Consider the following 22,994-nt stretch of genomic DNA (forward strand, 5'->3'; position numbering starts at 1 on the left):
GATGCCTTAACCACCACCCCAAGCTGGCTCTAAGTTCAAAATATAGAGTATTGTTTCCAGAGTCAAGCTCGCTATTCTGCACACTGGCCAGATACAGACTTGAACCACCTGCGTTGATAGTGACTCATTCTGGCCACTGCAAGAAGCCGTGATCCGCTTTTGGCCATGCCTGCCCTTTGGGAAAGCTCCCTAGCCTAATCAGCTTCTGGGCAAAACCTTTTCCAGGCTCCCGGTACATAGTAAGACCTGCTAGAATTGTGTTCCCTCATCCTCTGATTTAGTGTTTCTCAACCTTGGCAACTTTAAGATGAGTGGACTTCAACTCCCAGGATTCCCCAGCCAGCATAGCTATGCTGGCTGGGGAATCCTGGGAGTTGAAGTCCACTCATCTTAAAGTTGCCAAGGTTGAGAAACACTGCTCTGATTTGTGGCATAAGCTTGGCGGCCCCCAGAGCCCTTCCTCAACTGTTACTATTTGTCCTGCTTGCATCAGTAGATGGCAGTGCTGTGTGAGCTACTCATTTTGGAGACAAACAAATGCCTTGTGTTCAGCCTCCCTTCCCCGCTGGATTCCTGCTTCTCTTCTCTCACACGATCCTGCTGGTAGCGAAAGCTGCAGGGCAGAGTTTGGAATGATTATCCCTTTCATTATCAGGAGTGTGATTGCTCCAGCACAAAGAAGAGTTGGCAGGACTCAACTGTCTGCAGCCTGTCTCTCTCATGGAGGAGGCTTACCAAGGGCTAAATATAGGAAGAGGTTTTTTTTTTCCTTTTTATGTATTGGAGCAGGAAGCTCTGGATGTATCTGAACATCACCAAAGATCTACCACGTCAGAACCTCACCAAACTGCCAGAAATTTCCTAATTCTTCAAAGGCACTAAGTGCAGACTTGCTCATTTGCATTGGTGAATTTACTCATCAGTTGATCATAAACATTTATAAAGTACCTATTTGGGTTTATTTAAAGTATTTTTTTTTTCCTAGGGCTGTGGCCAAAAAAATGATTCTGCATTTTTTTTCCCTATAATTATCTTTCAATTGCTTTGGATTTCTTTCCCCCAAGGGAGAACCTTTTGGTGAAATTCTTTGGGGGTTGGGGAGAAGTAGGCTGGTCTTACTTTAGGAAGGAGGTGGTTACGGCTGAGGGAGTCCTCTCTTTCTTTCTGCAATGATCTCTGCAGACTTCCAGGGATCCCCCGTTCATCCAGCCCATCTGGCAGGGCGGGCACCCTCTGGGTCCCATCTATTAAGCAATGCCATCTGGTGGGGCCAAGGAAGCAGGCCTTCCTGGTTATAGTGCATGCCCTCTGGAACACCATCCCCCCACCCCGAGATTCATTTCACCCCAACCCTGTTGGTATTTCATAGATTCTGGAGACCTGGATGGTACCCCAGCCACAGGTCCTGTTTGTTGGATAAGCCTGTCATTGTGGGGTTTTTTGGCATGACTGTGGTTATGTGGTTGAGTTGACTGCCTCCAGGCACCGCTGCATTATTATCTGGTCATTGTTATTCATTATTTTTGTTTTGTTGGTTTTTATTTCATCCATAAGAAGGTATGTTTTAAAACACCCCCATAAGATATTTGAAAGAAATCCAAAGGTACCAGGAGAATGATGTAAGAAAATGGAGGTCTTATAATCTATAAAACATTGCCAAGGCAACTTGTGAATGTAAGACAGTTTCTCTCTTGGACTTGACTCTAAGAGACAAAACACCAGGAGCTTGTGCAGAAGAGTCAAAAAAAGTCAAGATGGTGGCCACAACCACATAATAGAAGCACTGCCATTTATGTGTGTTACTAGGCATGTAAAAAATCTTACAGTTGCAGCCACCAACATGAGTTTTTTTAACACAGAGATCCCATAGATGACCCTGCAAAAGAAAAAAGCTCGGAAGGATGAAGAAAAAGAGAAACTCAGCCCCCCATTCTTTCTCTTACAGGTTTCTTCAAAGAAAAGGCTACTTCCATATCTTCAAAGTGTTTCCTACTTGGGAATCACAAGAATCCTGCAAGGTGAGTAGCATTAGTATCTCCTTGTTGTAATGGAGAGCAGGGTCTCTGCAGAGAGGGGTCAAAAAAGTCAAGCTGATGACTGCAGCTGCACAATCAAAGCTGTACTCTGCCCATAAAAAAGGGGCAGGACTTTGCTTGTGTGGTCATGGCCTCCATCTTGACTTTTTTGACCCTCCTCTGCAGAGGTCCTTGATGGGGAGCAAGACTACAAGAACGTGGTTTGCTCAATAAACCACTCGGGAAATGAAGATGTCTGTTTTTCAGCTTGTAGCCTGCCTGTCTGTCTATACACTGAATGCTTGAGGCAGCCAACGATATTAAAAAAAAGAGAAATGCATGATAAAAAGACAAGCAAAAGTGCAAACATGACTCCCAACAATATTATTCTATTTTTATATAAAACCCAGCTACTTCTATTGCAAATGCAATTAGTCTAGCCTTGAATTCAGTGGCTAGAATTTCAGAAGCACGCCCATCTCCCCAGAAGCATGCTTTTTAAAAGTACAATATTCTCCAGTCTTGGTTTTCCTCACAGCTCAAGATGCATGTAAATATGATTTAAGCATGGCTCCAGCTGTGCACTTTTAGCTAATGACATGACAAACACGTCTCAGCCATGGCACCGTTTGTCATTCTTAGTGGTCATTCGGGTAGCATTGTCAGCTGAAGAATGCCCATTTTGCAATTGAAGAGCTAAAGATGGGTCTGCAACCCTAGTCCAACTTTTGGAAAACATAGAAACCGCGTGGTCTGTGTCAGAAGCTGAAAAGAAATGAGAGCTGAACCTCATCAGCATGTTTCGGTGATCTTCTGCATTGGTTTACTATAAATATTCATCAGGAATGAGGACGAAATGCACCAGGAAGCCCACAAGGATTTCCTGTCTAAAAATTAGGATGGAAGCTCTAGAGTAACCTCAGATGGCTTTGCTGGATGAAAACCTCCACTTGAAGGAGATAAATGGGGAGGACTCTACTAATGCACATACAAATGGGGAGGATGTTAAAAAGTGGACAGGAGCAAGGCTGCCATATGGCTGAAACAGCTAACGTAGAAAATGCAGCGTAGGATTTTCTGAAACAAGAAAATTCTTGTTTCTCAAACAAGAAATTCCAAATCTAACTCTGCACTTAGTTCAAATATTGTCCGATGGCTTTTACCCTGACAATCAAAACCTGGCCCTTGTCTTAAGACATTCGCTTGGGACTAACTTCTTAAAACTTAAAGAAGAGTGTCTCCAGTGTATTCTCTCAGCAATGTTATTAGAATAATGATGTCTTTTTTTTTTTTTTTAAGTGTCCTCCTTTCTCCCTGAGTACGTTGTTTTTAATCACCACTGACTCCTCTAGACAAAAGATGCTGCCCTGCCAAACCACAAAGCTTAACCCAGCATAATTTGCTGTTATTTATTTACTGGATCCACTGTCTACTGAGCCCTTCTTAATAGAAATCCTGCTTTGGGAACTTATTTCTGACGCTGGGAATCAGAGTTGTACTAGACAATTGTAGAACAGGAAATGATGTCAACTTAGAAGAGTTACAGTCATGCCTGTAAAACCGAACTACAGAGTGGGAAATCTTCAAAGCCCCATCGACATCCTTCTCTTCAGAGCAGGAAGGGGGAGTAATTATAATATTATCAAAAACAGCACTTTCTCTCTCCCGAGGGAAAATCTCCAACTAGGGAGCTGTCTTTATCTCATAAATTCTCATAATCGCTGGGAGATTCCTTTGCAGTCCCAGAACAGTGTTTATCACATCACGTCACTGCCCAGATTTGAACTGTTTTTTTTTTAAAAAACCACTTACAGTGGAATGTATGAAATAGCTTTTAATGACCAGTTTAATCCCTGCTTCCAAGAGAACACTGATAAAATAGTTTTCCACCAAGTTAATATTTACAGCTTTGCATTACATGGTATTATGTTCCAGCCCTTCATGGCTCCTTGCCTGCTTAAGCCATAGGATTTAGTGGCAGAGGAATCTCTTGCCGCTAGATTTATCTGTGAACGGCTCATTGAAATATGAAGTAAATCAGTGGTTGGTCATGTGGCACTTTGAGTAAATCAGCAGTTCTCATATTCTTCTTGGTTATATGCCTTTCATCTTGTTAAAGACAACTGGGCTGGAAGATATTGGTAGCAAAGCCTTAGTTGGTTGTAGAAATTCAGACAACGTGAACGGAGACATCTGTCATATCTTTGTTTATTGAGTTAGATCCAGACAAGGAGTTGGTGAGAAGAAGGGGTAGAAGAACTATAACTATCATAGATGGGCCTTTGGCCCGGTTCCTCTTATGTTCTAAGGCTGTTGTTTCATAGACCTTCTTATCACCTAACCTGCATTTGTTCTCAAAGCATACTTAAAAATTGATTCCTAGTCAAGTGAAAAATTTGGAGAACAAATTTTGAGGATGTTGGGAGGGAACAGCAGGTGTCTCCCCTCCAGTTCATTGTAAAAATAATATATGGGAAGGGGACATGTGGTCCTGCAGATGTTGGTAGCCTACGACTTCTAGTAGTCTGGCTACATGGACAATGGCAAGGGAAATGAGGAGCTGTTGTTCCACAACATCCAAAGAGCCACTGATTTGTCATCCCTGCCTTAGAAATACCTTCTAGCAAAACATCTGAAGAATTTAGAGGAAAGTAAAAATAATTTTAATAGCAATATTTTCAGGAGGGGGAGTTGGTGTCTAGACTGCTGAAGACTGTGCCCAAGAGACTGCATGGATGCCATTGAAATTACTTAGCACAAATGAAATACCGTTCTTGAGATTTTGCACAACACTAAGAAAGCTATATTGTAAGCAATGGGCTTCTTTTCATTAGAAGAGGGCTGAAACATTCTTTGACCATTTTTGATCATTCTCATTCAGTGAAAGTAAATGACAAATTCTGAATACATTATGAATTTCTTATGGAATGGGTGCACGTTTCTTGTACGTACCTCAGTTGCAAGATGCATTTGACAATGTCCTGTCTTTCATTGTGCAACCGTTTCTCCAGCTGTTTGCAGTCTCCTTGGCTTCTCATGCTTCAGCTGATCCTCAGTGGAAGACATCATGGCTGGGAAACTCCTCCCACGCAGTTGTTTTAGCTAAAGAACAGAAGGAGCCAAGGTGGTTTCAGGACAAGAGAGAGATGTGTAATAGACCTCCCTGTCATGCCCACACATGCTACATGGACATTCTTTGTCACCTTTGCAGCAGTAAACTACTGTATGCTCAGATAAGACACCCGTGGAGAGTCATAGAGATGATCTTGGAGAAACAATGCAGTGAAAGTTACCAAAACATATTTTAAGCTCGGGAAATGAAGAAAGCATTAAAAAGAAACTCAGACTTACTCATCCTTAACTCCCTAGGAGAGGGAAGGGAAAACCCAATCACGCTTTCAAGATTTTGTTACTTTAGCCCAGTGTTTCTCAACCTTGGCAGTTTTAAGCTGGGTGGACTTCAACTCCCACAATTCCCAGCCAGCATGGAAGTTGTGGGAGCTGAAGTCCACCCAGCTTAAAACTGCCAAGGTTGAGAAATGCTGCTTTAGCCTATATCAACGAAGTAGAATTCCAGCATTCTTGTGGACTCTTTTCCTGACTGAGACTACCTTGAAGGGCTTACACCAGCCAAGGAAATTCCCGATCTTCTTGAAATTTAGATATTAAAGTAGAAGACGGCTTTGATTAATTAATTCAACTTATATAGCTGTTCACTTGCAGAGTGACTCTGGGCCGATAATGGGATTAAGAACATCACAGTATAAAAGGACAAAGCAATAATAAAAGGATAAAGCCATGTTGGGAACAAAACACAACACTCCTATATTTACTGTGGGCACATCTATTATCCTGGCCCCATGCCTGGGGAAGAACCAGGTCTTCAAGATCTTCCTAAAAGCCAGCAGGGTCTGGGCCAGCCAAATATTGGAGAGGATGCTGCTTCAGAGGACAGGCAGTATGATAGAGACGTTACACCTTCTGGGTCTCATCAAGTGACACTCTTTAATATCGGAAAACAGTTTGGTACAGAGTAGATGTTTGCACATCAAGTTGGAACAACCGAGACAGGGGTATCTGGGGGGTCAAAAAGGTTAAGATGTCAGCTGCAACCATGGAAAGCCTCCCCCCATTTTATGTGTTTTTGTGCACAACACACATAAAAGAGGTGGGGTTTCCACTGTGTGATTGTGGATATCTTCTTGCCTTTTTTACCCCAGTGATATCCCTGAGAAGACAATAAGGAATAGCCTTGGGACATTACAATGTTCCTTTTAGAAGAGGCTGTCACTAAGTCATCTTGGTGAAGATGAAAGAGGCAGATAGTGCTTTGGGAAAAAAGTGCTTCTGGGAAAGATTTGGGGATTTCATGAGTAGGAGAGAGATCTATTCTTGCTTTCAAAAAAACATTATAAAACCTATCTATCCTCATATGAATTTCCTCTTGCCAAATACTTTAAGTCTTGTGAGAGTTGATTGTTTCATCAAAAAGCCAAACTCGGTTGCCAGTCTCTAGCGTCCCACGTACAGATTGTTTGGGGTGTGTTGAGCTGGCACTGTTGTGGTACAAAGGCAAGAACAACTCTATGTGCCTGCTATTTCTTAAACTCTAGAGATAGAAGCCAGTTATCTAGGCCAGCAAATTAAATCCCCAAAGAGAATTCACAGGAGAGGGAAGGAATCTAGCCAGGCCTTTTCAGATGACTGAAAACTTAGAGCTAATATGTAAAATGATACAGCTGGAGTTAATTGCCTTAACTGCGTTAATTGCCAAATATATGTAGTGATGGCCTGGATTAGAAGCAGGAAAACACTCTGAGAGCCAAGACTGCCAAGTCCTAAATCAGTGTTTTTCAACTGCTCTAAATTGAGTAAATGGAATAGAATCTGAGCATTATGGTTGCAAAGGAGCAAAAGCCCCCCCAGGCAAAGTAGATATTCAGATATCACTGGCGATTTTGGAATCTCACCTTGGCAAGTCATCTTTATTACTCCACAATGCATAACCCGAATGTATAAAATCTGGATAAATGCAGGCAGATAGTTCAAACTAGTAATTTTCTGTGGAATGCATGCAAGTACTTGTGAAGTTAGGTAACCTGACTTGTATTTTCTCTCCAACTGTCACTCCTCATCTTGGTCTCCTTACGGTGAATGGGTCTTTCTGTTGGTAGCATAATTCTCCTGCACGGTGTTTATAGCAATTATAACTCAAACCAATGCACGAGGGAAAAGCTGAAGGCTGTTTAGCGTCTCCAAATGTCCTGGGAATTCAAGTTGTGGTTGGGTGATGCTATTTGTTAATGGGGCAAGCGAAAAAAAAAAAAAGTGGTGGAACCTGGCTAGAGGTTATAGGTAGTGATTTATTTATTTATTTATTTTATTTATTTATTTATAAATCACATTTATACACTGCCCATATCACTATATAAGTGACTCTAGGTGGCTCACAAATAAGAAGCATAAAAAGTTTAAAAAACTACAAAACAAAGTTAAAAGATGGAGAGAGCCTCCTCAAAGCACCACCACCCACTAGCTTGGGAGTCCCCACTGGATCCCCAAGCTTAACGCTCTTCCAGAAGGCCAGAAGAGTGGGGGCCAATCTCACCTGTGGAAGATATTCCACAGGGCGGGGGCGACGGCAGAAAAGGCTCTCCTCCTAGACCTACCAGTTGAAATTCTGTAGCCGACAGGGTCAGCAACATGCTCTTCCTGACGGACCAGGTGGGATGGGCCAATGTAACCGGGATGAGGCGGTTCCTCACATAACCTGGGCCCATGCCATGAAGCACTTTAAAGGTCATAACCAACACCTTGAATTGGACCTGGAAGCAAACCAGCACCCAATGCAGGTCACAAAGCAGAGGTATTACATGCACAGCCCTAGGGGTGTCCAAAACTGCCTGCACCACCACATTCTGTATCAGCTGCAGCTTCTGGATACTTTTCAAAGGTAGCCCCATGTAGAGCACATTGGCTAGAGGTTATAGATAGTGATTGGGGCCTGCATGTGGTTAAGTTGGCATATAATAATAAATGAAGCCAAATGCTACTATAGGTCACTATAACATTTTGTTGGTGTATGACTATTCTTTAGCAGTGGGAAGAAATGTAGATATGGCCTCACAGGAAATCATCCTTGCTGCTTCTTTCCTTTAGCTCTTGTCTTGAAATTTCATTCCTTTATCAAAGTGGAATTTTGAGAAAGGGCCCTCAACTGGGACTCTTCCTGATGTTTTGTTCTCTGTTCCCACCATCTATCACCATTTGTCATGCTGGTTGGGGGCTGGTGGGAATTGGCTCTCAGAACATACATGTGTACATGTACAGTAAAAGGACCTGATTTTAGGTAACAGGTCTTGGTTAACTTTGTTGGAACACATCTCTGCCTGAGATCTAGAAGAAATACTGCCAGTCGCAGCAAATAAACTGGAGAATTATAAAGTGTATTCCTATGGTAGCTTTAAGATTCACAATTAAATTGGTCTTCAGAAGATTTTCCCAACCTTGGTAGATCCAAATATAGATTGAACAGAACTTCTAAACAGTGGGCATTCAATCCCATCTAGAAGACCAGGTTGAATACAGTTTCCGGAATCAAACAAACCAACTATATTTCTGGGGGATGAGGGTTCAGCCCACTACAACTCAACTGGCCTTGATCCTGATTGAGGACCTCTGTGGCCTCATCTCAGTTTGATGATCTTCATTCTAAATCCACTCAGTGGTTTCTGGTGAATGTTAAATAGCATGTGAGGGAAGCCTTATAGGAGCCCATAATATAAACCATGTCATGGAGCACAGAAATAGTCTTGGAGTTCATTTTCTGGATCAGTCCACTGTTATTAAAATGGATCAGAACCATTTTAACCAATTCAATTTATTCTAATTATTTCAAGTTTGCTGGATATATACTGAAAATCCCGCCTCCCAGATGTGGCAACTCATAGGAGATTAACTCCAGAATCCTCACTGAAAACAGGTTCCAACGTGCTTTTTAATCTGTTCATTGTCAACATGAGGTGTTGTCAATTTGCACTGGGAAATGGTAACAAAAGAAGGCACGTTGGATGATAGGAAATAAAGCAGAACTGAAAAGAGTAATTATGGCATTAACACAGGGTCAGAAGGCAAAGTACTGCTATTAATAAACTTTGAAGATACCATAGTGCACTCCTCCTTAGTGAACATTGTTGAGTGTTACCAGTCAAGATAAATATACTGCTCCAAGACATTTTGTTGCCTGAGATGAATAGCAAATAACATATCCCTTGCCATCCATCCAGATCAATGTGCACAGTATCCAAAGCAAGACAAATTATTTTGGCAGCTGAAGTATAAAATCCTTAAGTACCTGTCCCCATCTCTGGCTATAAATTCAAGAAGACTGCAACACTATAATCACTTAAACTCAATTAAACATGAACTTGTGCTAAAAATAACGATCAGTTTGATGTCCTTCCTTGACAACTACATTATATTATGAAGTGGTCATTTTACTCTACTCAGTGCTAGAACCAAGTTATTTCTCAATATTTCAACTTTTTTGCTCACGTGCTGTATAAAGGTCAAACATAGAACAGGGATGGACGTGGGACAGAACATGGACATAGATCCAAAAATGTCGAAAAGGGAGCTGTTATCTAATAACTTTATCTTCAGCCATAAAAAGAATGCCAAGCTACATTAAAAAATTAAATAGATAATTACATTTCGTATATCTCTGAATTGTGGTTGTTAAACAAGTCATGGTAGCAGTGGAGCTCTGGCCTTGTACTGGTCTGAAGAGGATTTAATCCTGACCTTAAACAAAACTGATGTTTGTTTTGCCATTGTGTACTCCCATAATAGGAATTTTTCAATTATGTTTTAGGAAATTTTCTTGAAAGTTTATTTTTTAAAAATTAAAGAGCAGAATGTTTTAAATAACACAAACTTGACATGTATTAATTGGGTTGCTTACATGTGGGCCCTTGAGCTTACATTTCCAAAAAATAAAACAAAAAGAAAAATTGGAAGGTGTGAAATGGCCTTTAGTCCTTTTGCTCTACTGTCATTGTCTCATCCAACAGGTTTTGCCAGTTTTTGAAGAAGTAACAAAAACAGTGAGATGACAATGAGGTGAACAGCCTTGGGCAACCCACACTGAGGCATCCAGAGCTATGATTTGCTTAGTTGACTTCATAAACTGTCATGCCTCTCCACAGTACAATCATCAGTGCTTCTTCCATCCATCTGGAGGAAAGTGAGCACCAGAACAGTGGCAAGAAATTCCCTGGCAGATAAGAGGTCAAAGTATGAAAAGAGAAGAGTGGCCTAAAATAGCAAACAAGTGAAGAAAATCAAAGAAGAAAGAAAGGCATTCTTTCTAGACTTGAGGTTTTTTCTCTAAATTCCAGGAAGAAACAGCCCTTGGATAACAACCCCACTTGAGGAATAAATAAATGTGACAAGACCTCACCTTTCCCTTCCATTGAGGAGGTACCACACAGCAAGGATGATGATGGTTTTTTGAAACTTTAAAAAGCACTTACTAGAAAGTAAAGCCTGTTGGACATGGTGTGCGGTTTCTGCATCAGTGCACCCAGGATTGCTTTGAAACGCAATGAAAGGTGCACCTCTTAAAGTCAGTTTCAGAAGGTGATGAATCCAGAGTGCTGAAGATGCTCCACAGTAGTGTTTCTCAAGCTTGGCAACTTTAACTTGGACCAACTGATAGATGCTGAAGATGAATTTTTAACATATGTTGTGTTAAGAGATAAATATCATCTATCAGATGAAACTCAATAGCAATATTTACAGTTACAACATTTGTTAACAGCGTTATTTGGACCAGCATTTCTGAGACACCTGAGATGCTAGAACAATTTGTTAAATCCTTAAAAGTAAAAAAACCTACTATTCATTTTTATAGGTATTTGATATCAATAAATCAATTTGATATGCAGATGCTGAGAGATGAGTGGAATAAAGGATTAGAGGTTCCTGTATTGCCTAGACAATGGGAGAGTATCTTATAGCAAGAGTATCAATGGACCTTAAACTACGACTTATACAACAAAAAATAATATCTAGAATTTATTGGATTCCATTACATTTGTATAGAAACGGATTGTCAAAGACAGTTTACATCTTGTTGGAGATGTAATAAGGACAATGCTTCTTTAAAACACATGTTTTTACAATGTCCTGTACTTACTAAGTTTTGGGAGAAAGTGCTGGACCATATAAATATAACTCTGTGACAAAAGCTAAAATTTTCAGAGAATAATATTCTCTTGAATTACATACCTAGTATATGGAACTTGACAACCAGACAGCATAAAAGGATTCTCTGCACCCTTACGAAGGCCAAAAGACTGATATTGCAGCATTGGAAAGATAAATGTATGGCCCCATTATTCAATGGATTGAAGACCTGATTGCACTTGCTACTTATGAGCGGATTCCCTATAGACTTTGTATGGACAAGTATAATGAAATATGGGACTCATTTATACAAAATACAGTAGGTTAAAAACACAAGATAGTCATATAAATGTATTAGAAATATATACGTACTTGAATAATATTTGCATTAGATAAGTATATATAGAATTATAACTGTTTACTGTTATAATGACAATGACATATCAGACTGTGTTTTTTGTCATGCTTTTTTCACTTCCATGTAAAGCACTTTTTATGTTTTTTTCCCTTGACAATATATATTTCCATCATTATCATTGTGTTTTTCTTTTCTTTTTTTATTGATTAAAATGCAGTAATAAATAAATATATTAAAAAAAACTTGGTGACTTTTGGATGTCTGGATTTCAACTCTCAGAATTCCCCAGCTAGCATGCTGGCTGGGGAATTCTGGGAGTTGAAGTCCACACGTCTTAAAGTTGCCAAGGGTGAGAAACATTGCTCTACAGCTAGAAATCAAAGCACCACCTAATGAGGGGGCCCAGTCTTGAAGTAAGAGAGTGAACTGTTTTGCCTGAGTCTGAAGATGGGGGACAGTTATCATTTTTAAACATTTCCCAATGTAAATCACCATTCCCAAATAATTAAAATTAAATTAAATCCTGCTGAAAGTTCATGTACTCCTTTCTCAGCCAGTGGAAGGAACACTCCAGAGAGCGTTAAAAAATGTAATTTACCTTCCCACACTCTAAACTAATCTATTTTACCACCTCATTGTCACCTCGTATTGCTGCTTTAATTTTTTTTTAAATCAGTATGTATCACATTGTACTGTAGTTAGGAAGGAAGGTTAAATGTGGGGCAGGCATTTTTGATGAAATCATCTCTCGCTTGGCTCTGGGCTTTCTTCTGGAACTTTCTACCTCCCCGTTGCTTTTTTCCCCTTTATAGTACAAGAAGGCAGCTTTCCCCAACCTCGGTTGTTTCTACCAGACCTGATGGGTCTGCAACTCCCAGAATGCTCAAGGTGCAGGGGATTCTGGGAGTTTAACTTTCAACATGTAGCAGGCACCGGGCTGAGGATGGCTGCCATGAGCTTTAGGGAAGGGTATACAATTAGGTCCCCCTCCCAAAGTCCTGCTGTGCTGCCTGATCATGGTGGGGATGTTCCTGGGAGGGATGGGTGAAGAACGCTGGATGTGTACGCCAAGAAGATATATTCTTGTCACAGTCACCCAAGGAGTGACAGTCATCCCAGCTGCCCAGCTGAAACAAGCAGGCACCGACATTGGGCAGCAGTGATACAAGAAGATGCTGGAGGCAGATGACTTTAACCATAATGGCAAAGGGATCCATTCAGACTGTGGGGGAGAAGGCAGTGGTAAGCCACTCCTGTATTTTACCATGGAAGTCAGGAAGCATTCTCTTCTTCTGAGAGTCCCTTGTCAAATTAGCCTTGCTCCCGAATAGCCTGCCTCTGCAATTCTGCTAATCTCTTTATTTCCAAGGTCCCTGTTGCAAACTCCTGAGCCAGCTTTTCCCAGCATAGCTATCTGTACCTCAGAGCACCCCCCTTGATACCTTTAGGCTAATGGAAAACTGTAGATCAGAGAGAGGAGAGAGGGGGAGAAGCAGAAGGAGGAAGAAGGATAAGGATAAGGGCGAAGAAGAAAGGGAAGAGAAGGAGGAGAAGGAGAAGAGGAAGAGGGAGAAGGAAGAGAAGGGGAAGGGGAAGAGGAAGAGGGATAAGGAAGAGAAGGGGAAGGGGAAGAGGAAGAGGGAGGAGGAGGAGGAGGAACATCAAAAGCAGAAGAAGAGGAAGGGGAAGGGGAAGAGGCCATTCCAGATTAAATACATATTGAATTAGCTTTAATATATGCAGTATAGGAGAAGACTTGCCTTTAGCTTGCTATGAAGTCTCCTTTGCCTGTTTTTAATTTTACTCATTCATTCATTCATTCATTCATTCATTCATTCATCTTGTATGGCTGCCATCTCAACAAGTGACTCTGGGTGGCGAACGATCTTAAAATAAATTAAAAACAAATCCCATTATAAATACATGTATTGAATGTATAACTATTAAATATAGTTATATATATGAGTTACTTTTACTGCAGCATTCAGACAATTGATTGTAAAATCGATTGTAATTTTATAGGTCTCTCCTGGGTTTGAATCCCTGTACTTTGTAATTTTCTGTTAATAATTTGTTTATCTTGTTTTATTCTATCAATATGATTTTTTATTTTTACTTCTATCTGCAACAGAGTGACTGGTGTTAGTTTTATGCTGGTCTCTGACCGAAATAAAAAGAAACCGAAGCCTGATGGCATGGATTGACCTGGAGTGTTTGTCTTTGGGCTCTCCTTCCATGCAGGAGTGTCTGCGGGGCACGGTCAAAAAAGTCAAGATGGCACCACAGTGCAGTCGACGCTGTCTGTTTTTTTTATGTGCACAGTGATGCATATGAAAGCAAAGCTTCAGTCATGCCACTGTGGCTGGCATCTTTTTTGCTGTGCCCTGTGGATACCCCTGCTTCCGTGATTAAAGTCTATGGGTTAGTTTGGGGAAAGTGGCACCAGACAACTGTGATGGATTTTAGCCTGATTTTTTTAAATATAAAACATCTATTAATTCAGGGTAGTGGCAAAGTTTTTGGAGAGGCGGAGAGAGGCGGAAACTATGAAGGATGAATCTGAAAGCCTATCAGCTCAGGGGGTTCAGCAATAATTCCTCCTCTGCAGAAGGTCCTGGGATTTTGAAAGATTCCTTCCTTCCTTCCTTCCTTCCTTCCTTCCTTCCTTCCTTCCTTCCTTCCTTCCTTCCTTCCTTCCTTCCTTCCTTCCTTCCTTCCTCCCCTTCCCCTTCCCCTTCCCCTTCCCCTTCCCCTTCCCCTTCCCCTTCCCCTTCCTTCCTATTTATGGCTTCCAAATAGAATGCTGGTGTATAGATGATTTAATTAAATAGTTGAGGATTTAGTCTAAGAAATCAGACTATTCTATTCTCATTTTTATTCTATTCTCTATTTTGCCCAAAGCCTTAGAGTACTCATTACAGCCCCTTAAGGCCCCATCCATGCAGCTCCTTGGCCATGTTTTCTGACATGCTGGAGAAATAAATTAAAAATCCTTGTGGGCTGCAAAGAAATATTGTACCTGGAGTGTCAATCAACTGAATGTTAAAATAACAGTCTTAAACCCATCAGATATTAACATATTTTTCATGAAAAAAAAACATATTTTTTAAATGGAGGAGGGGGAGGAGGAGGAGGAGGAGATGGTTTAAAACTTTCTACAAATATCTTCAATATCTGGCAAATGATTTTGATTTTGTGGACCCGAGAAAGTCTTGGGGGCCCCCGGGGATCCTCGGACCACACTTTAAGAAATACTGCTCTAATCCATTTAAAAAAGAAGGAGACAAAGAAGTGGCTTTGGAAGCCAGAGATCTGGTCTCTCTCGCAGTCAAAACAGTCCTGCAGAACAGCTGCTGGATCCAGGGCCTGGACAGAAGGGTCAGTTGCAGACCTGATGGGTCAGTTGTAGCTGAGCAAGGCTCCATCACCTCCAGCCTCCTCTTCCATGCTCTATTATCCAAATGAGAGGTTGTCATGTTACCGCACCTGATTTCATGACATTTTTTGCCATGGTCATTAAGCGAATCATGTGGTTGTTAAGTGAATCACACGGTTCCCCATTGATTTTGCCTGTCAGAAGCCAGCTGGGAAGACCATAAATGGCAGTTATGTGACCCCAGGATGCTGCAACTATTGTAAATACATGCTGGTTGTCAAGTGCCCAAATTTGATCACATGACTGTGGGGACACTGCAACGGTCTTAAGTGTGAGGATCAGTTGTAAGTCACTTTTTTCAGCACCGCTGTAACTTCGAACAGTCGCTAAACAAATGGTTGTAAGTTGAGGACTACCTGTAATGCTGGGAAAAGATGAAGGTTGAAGTTTGCCTCTTTTAAAAATTTTGATCCTGCTCCCTTTCACTCTACCCACTCCTTCTGGCATGTGGCGTTTGACATGTGCTCGAGTCCTGAGCCATGGACTGTGGTATTCATCACCTTTTTTTACAACAGCATCCCAGATTATGACTTAATGCATCCCCTCTCTCATTCAGGGGTGGAAATGGGATCCCTTTCCTGCTAGAATTTCTTTTTGATTTCTGTGATTTATTTCTCTTATGTTTCTTTTTCTTTTTTTTACTTCCCCGTCATTGTTGTCAGTATTTCACTGATATACAAGCTCTAAGGGGTATGTGTTTGTGTGTGTGTGAGTACGCACCGTATATGTGGTGTTGCACTGAGGCGGGGGGGGGGGGCTTCAGGGAAGACAAAGCACCATTTAGTCTAAAGTGTTCTCCCTCCCTCCCTCCCTCCCTCTCTGCCTTCCTGTTTCTCATCTAGTGCCTGGAATGATAATCTCAGAGGGGAAAACCAGAAACGCCGATTGTATATGCAGAGACATGCCAGTGCAAAGCTGTGAGTGTCCTGGTTTCTAATGAATTTAATGGTTGGGTTTCCAGGTCCCTCTAGGTCATAGCTTAAGCAGCCTTGTTATTATTTTTTCTCATGTTGCCCGAAAGAAAGTGCCAGGAACATTAATAGCAAGGAATCACTATATTATCCTGAGGTTCATTATGTAAATTTGCGATATATATTAATTCATTTCATGATGTTATTTTCACAAATGATGGGAATGATAACAGGAATTCTGAGTCTGCACGTATACCTGATTGTATCTTCGTTACAACATTAACTTGTGCCGCGAACAAAGCCCTTCTGACTTGTTCTCCATATAGTTTTATCCTTTTCTGCAACTGAAGAGTTATTTTCTAATTTTAAGTGCAGCTGGCATTCGGGATTTAAGGAAGATTTTAAAAAAAATATATAGAATTTCAAAATTAGTCCAAAGCGATTGTCTGACAATTCATAATAACTAGCTGTAAGCGTATCATGGAAAAGGTTGAAATGAGACCTATCAGCATTGCATACAGCTAGTCCTCAAACTCCTGGGAAGAAACTGAGGGACACAGCTTTTTGTCACAGTTAGGAATAGGAGAATCTGTTGATTTTCATTTTTCTCAGTTTCTCATTTTCGTCAGATTCTGTTTTTGTCTGTTCCTGCTTCTATTGTTGCATTTGTAAGTTCAATTTGTTTGAATCCTACATTACTGTAGTTCAGTGTTTCTCAGCCTTGGCAAATTTAAGACGTGTGGACTTCAACTCCCAGAATTCCCAAGCCAGCCATGCTGGCTGGGAAATTCTGGGAGTTGAAGTCCACACGTCTTAAAGTCGCCAAGGTTGAGAAACACTGCTGTAGTTAAACGGTGGTTTAAAAAAAAAAGTATGTTTTGTCCCTAGTTCTTCAAACCTAGTGTGCGTGTTTGCAATATTGCCAACAGTCAGCTTTTGTGATCCCACCTCCCAAATATACCACTTTTTAATGCGTTATTTTCATAAATACACATACAGTGCATACTTTCCTCTAATATTTGAGTTTTGGATTGATCGTCATCAGAGAAAGGCAGATTTTAAAAGATAGCAGAATTTGGGTATGGATTTGAAATGGCAAAATTACTTTAAATGCAAACTAAATGTGTTTCTCCCTGAACCAGGTCTGGCTGCTCCATGTGTGACTCAGACAGCCAAATTTGTAGCTTTATTTCTCAAATTCTAGGAAATAACATCTATAGACACATTCATTCTGGAAACAGAATTGTAACTCATGTGGAATTCATCCGGATAGTGAAGGAGTCTCCTAGAATTAGGAAAACATTTGGTAACATGGATATTTAAGAGGAATACTCTTTCCTTGCAGGAAGCACAAAGTTCTTAATCAAGGTTACGAAGTTCCCCTGCTGTTTTTGAGGGTGTGGTAGTGAAAAAATCAAAGATTAGGCCCTCTTCCAAAAGTGAGTTGGGAACCCTATTTACAGATTTTCAACCTATGCAGTTATACAGAGGGTTTTTCCCCCTCTGCACCAGATTTAGAAAAGCAGAAACCATTACTTAGTGCTATGCTCTTCCCACAATCTTTGCTCAGAAAAAAAAGTTTAAATTGCTAGTTTAACGATCCATTTCGAAAAGAAATGGAAGTGGCTTCTCCCTGGTCTCTGCACCAATCTATTCTTTGTGGTTGAAGGAAAAATTACTTACAGATTGCGCAAAGTTTTCTTACAAAGAGAAGTTCAGACCAATGGAATATTTTAAATATTCAGCTATAATCCTTGCTGTATTTCTCTATTTTGGGGTATGGTATGTAAATTGTCAGATCTGGGTGAAGGATAATACTGTTTTTTTAACATTTGTAAGAAAAATGTGCTTCGAAACAACCTAATTATAACTTGTCTTTGTATATAATTATCAGTAACTGCAGTTAAACATGATGCTTCAAACACTCAAGTACTGGAGTTGGCTTTGTTAAGATGCAAAAAAAATTGGAATTTCATCTGAGAAATACTGAGCCAAATAAAAATATTCCGAGTTTCTGTAAACTTAATGGAAGAACTCCCAATCATTCTTCCCCATTTAAAACAACTCAAAAGCATTCGATTCTAGCCAGGACTGGAACATATCTACAAACAATTAACAAATAAAAGTATTTAATTCTAAATTACAGCCTAGTTTAGGGCCAGTTTACCACATTTATATCCTATGAAATCTAATTTAAATCTAGAGGAACAGCATGCAACTCAGAGCTACTGTACCAGGAAACATTCCAGATGGAGTTTTAAGAAAACACATCCTTGTCTTCTGAAAAAGTTTGTCCAAGGCCTATTGCTATCCAAGATGAAGTTCAAGATGGTATGCACACATATCCATGCCAGAGCCAGAGCCAGAGCCAGATGCTGGTAATGAAGCCTTAGGACATCCTTGGTGATAGGACAAAATACTTTTGAGCACAGTACTCAAACTTAGAGAGTTCTGTCTTCCAACAAGACAGCTACAGTACTTTCTACCACCAGGATATTTCATCAACCCTCCTAATTATAGGGCTGGTCTCAATATCCAACATGCAGATTTCATGGGCTGGTAACTGTGTTATGTCCAACTTAGCAGGGTATTGCTTATCATTAGATTGGAGCTTGAGCTCCAGTCAACAAATGAAGGAGCAATATGTGATCTTTCTGTAGAGCAAATAGCTCCTTTCAGTGTGCTGCAACAGGTGGGGGAAAACTCAACGCTCTTGCTGGAATCTTAGGGCATTCACTGCTTACCACTATGGCCTTGAACAGATCTTAGGACTGTCTGTGACAGGAGCTAGATATTCTTTGTGTCATAGTTGGGTCATGTGGAACATTTGCTGTAATGACATCTTATGCACCAATAATAACACGATGTAGAAAACTTGCTTCTTTGGAATCCCTTGGCACATTCTTTTGTGATATTTTAAATGGACCTAATAAAGATATTTCCCAGGTACAGTGGTACCTCGGTTCACGAACTTAATTCATTCCACGATTCTGGTCCCAAACCCAATTGGTTGCGAACCGAATCAAATTTCCCCATAAGGTTCAATGTAAATAAGGTTAATCCATTCTGACCCCTATGAATGTGGTTGCCAACCGATTTTGGTCACCAACCGAATCAAATTTCCCCATAAGGTTCAATGTAAATAAGGTTAATCCGTTCTGAACCATATGTATTTTTTTTTAAACCACAAAAATATGAAACAAAGTACAGTACAGTACAGTATGAAGAGAGAGAACACTAACCTTGCTTGAGGCGACTTCTGGTGTGGAGGACAGGAAGGTGGGTGGGGAGGCGGTTATTGTTTGGAGGGAGAGTCCCCCTTGCCTACAGGAAGCCACGACCACGTGTCAGAGCAGGGAAGATGGCTGTAGGTCGTGTTAGTCACCTGATGCAGAGTTCGCAAACGGAAGCAAAATTTTGCAAATGGTGCTGTTCGTGAACCAAATTGTTCGTGAACAGAAGCATTCGTGAACCGAGGTATTACTGTATAGAGTTTTGATGAAATAGGAAATAAATAGGTTGTGAAATACTGAGCTCGGGCTGAAAAGACGCATCCATGGTTCTGCCCAGTTAAACCAAAACAGCACCACTGAATCCAGTTTGATATTAATAGGCAAGGCACCTGCAAGATCATTCTCAAGCCCACAAAATATTTAGATACGCCCACTGCCCCAAGCAGCAAGAAATATCAGGACCATGCTATTTATTGACAGACATCTGGAATAAGCATGGAGGAGGTGGGAAGTTCTGAGATCAACAGTCCTCTTTGATTGACTGTACTAGGTTAATTGGAATTCAAGCATTCTCGCAAGACCTGTGGACACAAACACCTGATTGTCCCACTACCTGCTGCCCTGCTTCTCTATTGGAAAAAGCTAGGCCTTGGTACTGGTGGACCCCAACATTTACGTTTGTTTGAGTAAGAGTATTGGGTAGCTGGCAGACTGTTTTAAGGGAGACAGTGCCAAGCTGGGAAAGAGGGATGTAGTATGTTTGTGTGTGAGAGAGAGAGAGAGAAAGAGAAAGAATGAATATGAGGTTCTTCACTTTTCAGAAGTTGGTCTCTTTTCATGTATTTTTACAACAATAATAAAAGTGACATATTGTCACCCTAATCATCATGCCTGAAATGTGTTGGTTAGTGAGCAGAGCTTACTAGCTTCCAATATCTGTATTTCTGATTATGCCCTTTGGCCCCACAAAGACCCCATAGAGATTCTTAGGAAATCAGATGGTGGGTGAATACAGGCCAGTACTCTGTTGACCTTCTGGTAAATATGCATTTTGTTTTGTTGTTCTTTTGCATTGAGCAAATAAAACAAGACAAAGACTAAAGAAGTTCTAAGTTAAAGGAGAACTATCAGCAAACCCCAAAGTAAATAAAAATATAATAAAAATGTAGAAATGTTTGTGTGTGTGTGTCTTTCTGTTGTAAATATGTAAGGGGACTTATGGAGTTTGTATTTCTCCTTAAATTTGTATTTATATCCAAAACAAAGATGGAGGCACTCTATTAGGACCAATAATACTGCTAATAAATAAACTGAATACAGTTGAATACATTGACACTGTAGGGTTTTTGTATTAAGTTCTCATGTAAGTGTTTTCTGATTGGCCCTATCCACTCTGATACCTATTTCTGAGAGTGCTCCTAACATGCTTTCAAACTTCCAAGTATGGCTACTATATAAATATATATTCGGTCCAGCAAAAGGGGCAGGTTGCAGACCCCACTGGTCAAGGAATTTCTATTGGTGGGGTCTAGGCAGAGGGCCTTTTCTGCTGTGGCTCCCGCCCTATGGAACATCTCGCCTCCCAAGGTCCGGTGTGCCCCCTCCCTCATGGCCTTCAGAAAAGGGGTTAAATCCTGGCTCTGCCAGAAGGCCTGGGGGCCGGATGGGGGCTCACATCTGTGGAGATGGCTGGTGGTGATGGGGTTGGTTCCCCCCCCAGCATCTTGAAGGTTTTAGGGCTAAAAATTACAGGGGGGGTTAGGACATTTTTAATGTATGTTTCTATTTTAATCATTTATGGATTTTAGCCATGGTTGGAGGAACTGGTGTTTTTTCCTTTTTTGTTATTGTGAGCCACCCAGAGTCACCCGTTGGGGGAGATGGGCGGCATACAAGTTTAACAATCAATCAGTCAATCAATAAATCAATAAATGGTCATCAGAGGCCCCTGTAGCAACTTCCTTGATAGACTTTCTGCAAAAATGGGGAGGAATAAGTTGCTTCAGAGTTAATTTATCTTCAGACTTGATGCAATCTTTCAGATCCATGTACCAAACAGTGCAGCTCACGTCTCCTTTTCCTCTTTCCCAGCACCTATGTCATGTAGTGCCCCAGATACACTAAACCTGTCTACTGGAAGAAATTGTAAATTTGAGAGGGATAGTGGTGGAGGATGAGAATGCTTTGATTAATAGACGTATTGTCAGACTCTGGCTACAGTCCATAATTTATGTGCAACAATGAGGATGTGTTTAGCCAAGACTCCAAAATTTGACAAAATCTTTCCTTGACATAAAACTGTAATTTAAAAATTATATATATATTTGGAGTGCAAGTCAAAGCAGGAAATGCATTCCTTAAGTGGAGAAGGGGATATTTCAGGAGTAATTGTCTGAAAACAAAACTAGTTTAATTGGGGGGGGGGGGGAGTGGATATGTCTACCTGGGTTTTTTAAAGCAGCCAGATACAGTATGTCTGATTTTTGTGATGAGCATTTGGTAGATTGGGGAAAGTACCGCATTGCCACACCCACCCTTTCATGGAACGATGCCACTGTTAATGGATTGCTCAAATCCTCAGCAACAAAACTGAGTCTCATTCCTAGACTCCGTAACTGGCTGCCAAAATCTGAATGGCTGCAAGATGGCAGCCAAGAGATGCAGATGTTCTTTTTGCTGCCATCTGGTGGCTTCCTGGTTCTTACAGCCCAGATAGGGCAACTCTCCTCATTCAGCACTTTTCTATAAATACAGTAAAATACAGCTAGCTGATCACAGATCCTCCATGCGGTGGCTATGCGATGTCTAGTTGTTGGCTTACTATGCAGTTATTGGGCTGGAGAATTGAATCCTGTCCTGGATTACTGCAACATCTTTTTCCTGTTGAAGGCCTCTTGAATCTGGCTCTCTCCTAAGATTTGACTACTCCTGTCTTGAGTGATTATGTGCCATCTAGTTGTTATGGACTCTTAGCGACCACATAGATAGATTTTCTCCATGATGATCTGTCCCTAACCGGGTCCTTCAGGTTTACCAATGATACACCCAGTGCCACGGCAACTGAGTCCATCCACCTTGCTGCTGGTCTTCCTCTTCTCTTTCCTTCCACCTTTCCCAGCATTAATGCCTTTGCCAGAAAGCTGAGTCTTTGTATAATGGGTCCAAAGTAGGATAATTTGAGCCTGACTCCTGCCTAATTTACTGCAAAGTTTTAGGAGGACTATTAAGACTCCCCCCACCAAACTTTAAAGAGATTTAACTTATTATCATTATCATCATTACCATTATTGGATTTTTATCCTGTCCTTTTTTTTTAATGTTTGGTCAACTCAAGGTGGTGAACATACTTCATACTCCTGCCTCCTATTTTCCCACAACAACAACCCTATGAGGTGGGTTGGGCTGAGAGAGAGGAACTGGGCCAAAGTCACCCAGCCAGCTTTCATGCCTATGGGAGGATTAGAACTCACAGTCTCCTGGTTTCTCAGCCAGCACCTTAACTACTACACCAAACTGGCTCTCCATACTAGTTCTGTCCTCTTTTTCCTTCAAGATAAGTTTAATCTTCTTCTTAACTTTGGTATTTTTATAAGCTATTTTAAACTGTAAATTGCTTTAGGTCCCCCCCTTTGAAAGCCAACTCGGAAATCAATCCATTAATTCTCCGTAGCTGTGTGGAACAGCTGAACCTGTGGAACAGCGTCCTGCTGAGGTTCATATGGCCTCAATCCTCTCGGGTTTTCATAAAGCTGTGAAACTTCAACTCTTCCAGCAGTCCCTGGCAATAGGGTATATTGATCAATTCCCAGGCTCTGCTAATTTATCCCTGATTATAATATTCGTTTTGTGTTG

The sequence above is a fragment of the Python bivittatus genome, unplaced genomic scaffold, assembly GCF_059951505.1.
Source record: "Python bivittatus isolate LINGU-HERP-01145 unplaced genomic scaffold, Pbiv_v1 ctg000610_np1212, whole genome shotgun sequence".
NCBI classification, from domain to species: domain Eukaryota; kingdom Metazoa; phylum Chordata; class Lepidosauria; order Squamata; family Pythonidae; genus Python; species Python bivittatus.